The 6,994-nt window shown below is 36.0% G+C and overlaps 1 pseudogene; it reads left to right on the plus strand.

The window, feature by feature from the left end:
• Window positions 1–1,460: 1,460 nt before the first annotated feature.
• On the plus strand, window positions 1,461–1,549 carry LOC115279589 (annotated as a pseudogene).
• Window positions 1,550–6,994: the final 5,445 nt, after the last annotated feature.

A 6,994-nucleotide genomic window follows, 5' to 3' on the forward strand; every position in this document is an offset into this window, starting at 1 on the left:
CTGTTCCTTCAATTCCCATATTAAAAATCATTTTTTCTTACCATCAATGTGGATGCTTCTGACTATCAGGGCAAGTTACTCACAAGCAAAGAGAAAAAGCAGTAAGATTAGCATTCAAAGTATAAGAAACGGTTCAGGTATCCAGTGAATGGATGTTTAGTTGGTGATACATTTGGTTTGGATTTATCAGGACATAGATATAGATGTAGGTGTAGACACATACCAGTCTCTTCAGTATACAGTTAAGTATAATGGTGATTCTTAACCATTCTTGAATGCAAATGTCTTTTAGGAATATCCCTCATTTATTTTGGGGATATATTTACAACCTTGAAAAACAGGTGGACTTTAGCCATGCATACTGGAAGGATAAGGTATAGTGGAAGAGAAACAATTTGAAATAAACACAGGCAGTTGGCAGAAAAAATTATCAATCATAATGTGGAAGATTTAGTTCCCGTTGAGGCCTAATTAAATGGAAGTTCTCGCCCATCAGGAACTGTACACTAGTATTTAGAAGCCACTTTTAAGCAACAGGATTGAGCATGAAAACTTTGCTGAATGCAAACAGGCTCATTAAGCAACCCACCTCGAAAAAGCCAGAGGCCCTAATGACCAAATACAAGCAGGCATGGTTCTAAGATTACCAAAAAGGGGAAATCCCACATGTGCCCATACTCCTTCATTCTGCCCTAGAGTCTCTCCTTTGCTGTTCTTACTGCCACTCCCTTGCAGTGTATTAAATAAACTTCTATCTCTTTTGTTCTGCCTTGGGTGAATTCTTTTGCTGGCGACACAGCCAGCCCCACCCTATTAGGATGACCTACATTTGGTAGCCACCCCCCCCATCAGATCAGAATGCCTCACATAGTCTATAAAATTATAAACACAGAATTTATTTTTTTCTTTGATTGAAATAACCTGAAATTAGGTTACCCAGAAAAGGAAGCTTACACAGAAAAGGAAGACTGTTAGGAAATAACAGGTAACATCTAGTGCACAGTCAGATTTCATTGGACTTTTAGGCTACAAGAATGAATTTAAATCATATTCTTAAAATATGGGGCTTATGTCAGGGAAAAAAAAATAAAAAAGGAAGAAGTCATTCTGGTTCCAATATGAAGAATAGATTAAGGAGAGAGAGCAAGCACAGAATCAGATACCAGTTGAAAATATATTATTCAGGCTTAAGATGACGGTGACCTGCTCCAGAATTTCATGATGAGATTGAGAAGATATTGAATGCTTTAAATAAAGGGATCAAATAAAGTTCTATAAACAAACAAAGAGGTTTATTTTTTTATGTATATTGTCAGAGATACATAGAGGAAGTTACATAGATACATAAGTATTTGTATTGAGAGTCCTTGTAAATTGTTTTTCCATTTACAAATAAAAGAAAGAATAAAACTTAAAGAGACATCCATGGCTCCTGTAAAGCATGTATTAGAAAAAGAGGAAAGACTACACTTTCAGGAATCATTTCTATAGTTTGTTACTAAAAGAGAGAAAGTTGTTAAATGTTTTAGAGCCATAGAAGTACAAAGGTTCATAAGAAGCAAGGTGTGTTCAGTAGTACCAAATTCTGCTGAACTTGATGCAGGCAAAGATATTGCTCATTGGATCTAAAAATACAGTTACTTCGACAAGAACACAGTTGATAATCTGGAAGAGTTAGAGCTTTTTTGCTGGATTGGAGTGAGTTGAAGAGTAAATAAGGTGTTAGTTGGTGATACTTTATAAGAAATGTTATCAAGAAGTTTTCATTGATGGTGTTTCCTCAAAGGTTACTTCCCCCCCCCCCCCCCCCCCCTTTGGCCATGGTGAGCCTTGAAGGGCTCATACCTGGACCCATCCATGGGAGCCTGCCTGTAGGTTGGGAGGAGGAGCTGTCTCATGGGCACTTTGTTTTTCAACACACCTCCTGCCCTCATGTTTCTAATCCTCTAGATTGGTGTGAATCATGGGCTAAGGCATCCCTCTTTCTCTGTCCTGGGATTATCCATCCCACTGCCTCTAGGATGCCAAGAAAGGCAGAAATTTGAGTGAGATGCCTTCTGGCCCTGTACCGAAGGATAGTAGGGGCACCCAGGTGATAATAAACTTTTTCAAAGTGTTTATTGAAGATGAGCAGAGCAATAAAATCTGGAGGGAAATGTGATATTTAAAAAGAAGTGTCTGGATGACTCAGTAGGTTAAGAGGCCGACTTCTGCTCAGGTCATGATCTCATGGTTCATGAGTTTGAGCCCTGCCTGGGAGCACTGACAGTGTGGTGCCTGCCTGGCATTCTCTCTTTCCCTCTCTGCCTCTCCCCTGCTCACATGCACACTTCCTCTCTCAAAATAAATAAAGAAACCTAAAAAAAAAATAAGACAGTGGGGAAGCTATTCTGCATTCTTATTATAAAAATAAAGAACTTCATTTATCTTGGGAAATATACAAACAGAAGTTGAAAATTTATTGGCAAGACTACCAAAAGGCTAATTGATGAATGTTTTAAACAACACTGAGGTTAAGAATCAAGAAGTAGTTTATTTAGAAGGTAGGGAAAGACCAGTAGGGCAGCGGAAAATTGAAATTGGAACAGAAAGAAACCAGTATGTCGTGTTACCAAACCAGCTAGCACTATGAGAAAGAGTGTAGAACACACATTCGTTATTCCATACATGAGACAGGAAGTTGGTATAAACTTATTTGAGAACTTCTTCCAGTCAGAACGCACAGCTCTGATTGCACACAGTAGCCTTCCCTGGAGAAAGCCCTCAGGCAGAGGTAGAGACAGTGGCAGCTGGAAGTGATCCAGAAAACCTGAATTGTTACGGCCTCAGGGCTGTAGACAGGCACCCACAGTACCACCCAAGTCAAACACTAGATACAAGTTTTAAAACTAAACATTATAAATCCTGGGTTAAAGTAGGCATTTTCACTTAAGATAAATGTTACAGTTTTTGTTCTTCAAGTTATCATATTTGAACAGTTTTTAAATAGTAAATGTAGTGATCAAAATAAATGAAATGTATCATTTAAATTATGAGCTTTAATTGAATATTTGGACAGAATACATTGCTGAATAAAAGCAATGGTTATTAATATAAATTGAGATATATTTTTCATAATTTTAGATTTAATTGCAGGATGACATGTGTAACTTATTAAATAAGTTTTGTCAGTTTGTCTAACACCTATTACCTAGTGTCGAGGCTCCGGATGGCAAAACTGGAGGAGATAGGAGACATTTCTTTGTTACCATTTAATTAATTTTTTAAACTTTTGGATAGAATAACTATTCATTGTCCTTTGGCCACAAATAAACTGAAAGATTATTTAAATGGGAACTATTTTATAAAGGCAAGCATTTGGGAAAGGAATACAATGCGTAAATTCACAGTAAGCTTATGAATGGTTTTGCCTAGAGTAAAACAATCAAGGAACTCAATTCAGAGAAATACAAAAGAGAGTGAAAACTACTATTTAAATATTAATCCCTTCCACTGGAAAGGTAACAGTGCTTCTTTGAACTCTTATAGCACAATCCCAGTTGGTGGTTGATGATTCTGACAAGCTGTGATGCTATCTACTTAACAAAACCCAGAGCTTTCAAGCTGTTATACAACAGTGATTTTCTGATATGCTTGATATGAGTATAAGGTTTTATTCTAATAATGCTATCTTGAAACTCTGACACCCCTGTAGTCTTTCTTAGAAAAGAATGTGACTGCCCTTGGGCCCACTGAGAATCACATTGTTTAAAATGCTAACTATCAATGACTGCTGAAGAAAAAGACTATTCTTTATATATGACTGACTTCCATTGGAATCATACATTTTTACATAAATCTTATGCTACTATTCTGATTTCCTTATGACACATAAATAACTAATATGTGATACTACCACTATGAGTATTCTACAGACACCTGAAATTTTGTAAATTCATTTTTACTGGTATGCCCTTGTTTTTATTACTTAATATGTTGGTTAAATATTATTTGATGTTTTGATTAAATAACAAGTTTTTTCCCTCCCACCAAACTAGCAGCTAGGAAGAAACAAGAAAAAGTAGTCTACTACTTAGAAAACTACAGGAATATAGAGATTGTGTCCATGTTGCAAACATGAAGGGTGGATGAAAGCTGCAAGTGAATGTGATAAGTATGAGGATCTCAGAGCTGATCAAAAACAGTGACCATGAGAGGGCAGTATTGCACAATAATCTTTGTTGGGTGGTCACTTAGAAAGGATTGTCTAAGAGATTAATTCACACCAAGAAACCTTCCAGAAGCAGCAGTGCAGGACCATAGTCTAAAGTAGAAATGGCAAGGGAACTCCCAGGAGAGAGGGAATGTGGAGAGGGGACTAAAAATGTCTAGACGGTGTCACTTAGCAGCAAGATGGGGAATGTGATTGCAGAGCTCCAAAGAACAGCAGCAGTGTGTGGTCTTTTATAGTTACACATTTTATTTTCTTTCCATGACTGTTGGATATTGAATGAATTTTCACATGTTATGGAAAGCAAGTAGGCTCTATATGGCTAAAACGTTGCTGATTTGAGCTGTAATTCAAGTAATTGGATGTTTAAAAATTTGAGTTTTGTGCCAGCAGCCATTAAGCTAATGTTCCTAGCTTGCTAGGAAGTAATCAACAGAGTGGCCAATAAATATGTACCATCTTTGGCCCATTTATATGACAACCTTAACTCCATTTTGTTTTGTATATTCCTGTGGATAATTCCTTGGACATGGCTGTCTGTATTTCCTTTGTTTTGTGGTGCCCCACACATATGCTTTTCTTATGGCCTCAAAACCTATTGATCCTAGGGTGGTTAATACCAGGAAGACTTTTAGGAAAACTGCTTTGTGGTGTTGGGAGGTTGAAACTAGTTTGTTTTTAATGTAAAATACTTGGGAGTTTTATTGCTAAATAAAAATCTATTGGAATCTTGAGTCAAACACAAGTACAGGAAATATTATCCAGAGTTGAGGGAAGCTTTTAATAGGAAGCCATTTGACTTCCTTACACATCTGTCAGGCTCCCTCTTGCTGCCTATATTTTCTGTGTTTTTATGAAAGTAAGTTTGTATAGTTTGGTGCAAGTCTAAGTGGTACGAATACTATTGTCAAAGAAGCTTGCGTTTTTTTCTGCCTTGCATTCCGACTTGGGCCAAATAAATTGGTTACAGATTCATTCTACTATCGCCCATATGTTTGTGTGTGATTAGCCTCTGGATATTGTTGTTGGATATCAACAGTGAGGGGCATAATCTCATTTTGATAAGTAAATTTTATGTGGGGCATGGCCAGGAGAGATGTGTTATGCTAAATGTTCTAAATTAGATTGGAAATACCCTAAATCTGTGCTATGCAGTATAGTGGCCACTGGCCACATGTGGCTATTTCAATGAGAGTAGTGGCACTGAGAAACTAGATTTTTAATTTTATTCAGTTTTTAAGAAGAGTGTTGTGGGTGGGGACATCTTATTGTGGTTTTATTTTGCCAAATGACTAATTATGTTGAACATCTTTTTATGTGTTCTATCCATATAGTCTCTCCATTGAGGTATCTTTTATTGGCTCTTTTCATCTTCCTTGAGGTATATTGGTATATAAATAAATATATGTAATTAATGCATATGGTTTGGTGAGTTTACATTTTCATATTACCATCACCACAATCCAGGAAGTAAACATACCTGTCACCTTCAAAAGTTTCCTTGTACCCATTGGTTGTTGTTACTTTTTTCTGTTCTTTGTCCTTTTTTCCTTCCTCCTTTCTTTCGTTCTTTCTTTCTTTCATCTTTTGTGATGAGAACACTTAACATGAGATCTACCCTCTTAATACATTTTTAAATATGCCGTCATATATTGTCAACTATAGGCACTTTGTGACAGCAGATCTCTAGAGCCTCCTTGTCTTGTATATCCACAGGTGTACACCCATTGAACAACTTCCCATATTCCCCTTTTCATGTCCTCCACTACATGGTGACTGCCATTCTATTGTATATTTCTGTACATTTGACTATTAAAGATGCCTCATATAGTAGTATCTGTCCTATGACTAACTTATCTTACTTAAATAATGTCATCCAGGTTTATCCATGTTATCACAAAGAGCAGGATTTTTCTTTTTAAATGTTGAAAACTATTCATATATATATATATGCTATTCACATATATATATGACATTTTCTGATTATATATATCACATTTTCTTTATCTGTTTATCTCTTGGATATTTATTTGGTTTCCACATCCATATTTTAAATATTGGTGCATTGAACATGGGAATGCAGATATGTCTTTGAAATCTGGATTTCAATTATTTTGGATATATACCCAAAACGGACTATGCTGGATCATATAGTAATTCTAGTTTTAATTTTTTGAGGAACCTAGATATCGTTTTCCAAAAGAGCTACATCATTTTACATTTCTACTAATAACATAGAAGAATTTCAATTTATCCACAAATTTCTAAGATATCCTTTTATTTTTTCATAATAGTTAACCTAAGAAGTGTGAGATAATAGCGCATTGTGACTTAATTTCCATTCCCTGATGACTGGTAATATTGAGCATGTTTCATGTACTTGTTGGCCATTCGTATGTCTTCTTTGGAGAAATTAAAAGTCCTTTGTCCACATTGACCGATTTGTTTTCTTACTATTGCATTGTATGAGTTCATTACACATTCTGGAAATTAACTCCATGTCAGATATGTGGCTTGTACATATTTTCTCCCATTCAACAGGTTGCCGTTTTACTCTGTTGTTTCTTTTGGTGTGCAGAAGTCTTTTAGTTTGATGCAATCTAACTTTGTATTTGCTTTTGTTGCTTGTTCTTTTGATGTCATATCCAAAAAAACTGTTGCCACAACCACCTCAAGAAGCTTTTTTCCTGTGTTTTCTTCTGGTGGATTTAGAGTTCAGGGTCTTATTTCTAAGTCTTTAATACTTTGAGTTGATTTTTGTGTATCGTGTGAGGTAAATGGGAA

Source organism: Suricata suricatta, chromosome 15 (genome assembly GCF_006229205.1).
Source record: "Suricata suricatta isolate VVHF042 chromosome 15, meerkat_22Aug2017_6uvM2_HiC, whole genome shotgun sequence".
In the NCBI taxonomy this organism is placed as follows: domain Eukaryota; kingdom Metazoa; phylum Chordata; class Mammalia; order Carnivora; family Herpestidae; genus Suricata; species Suricata suricatta.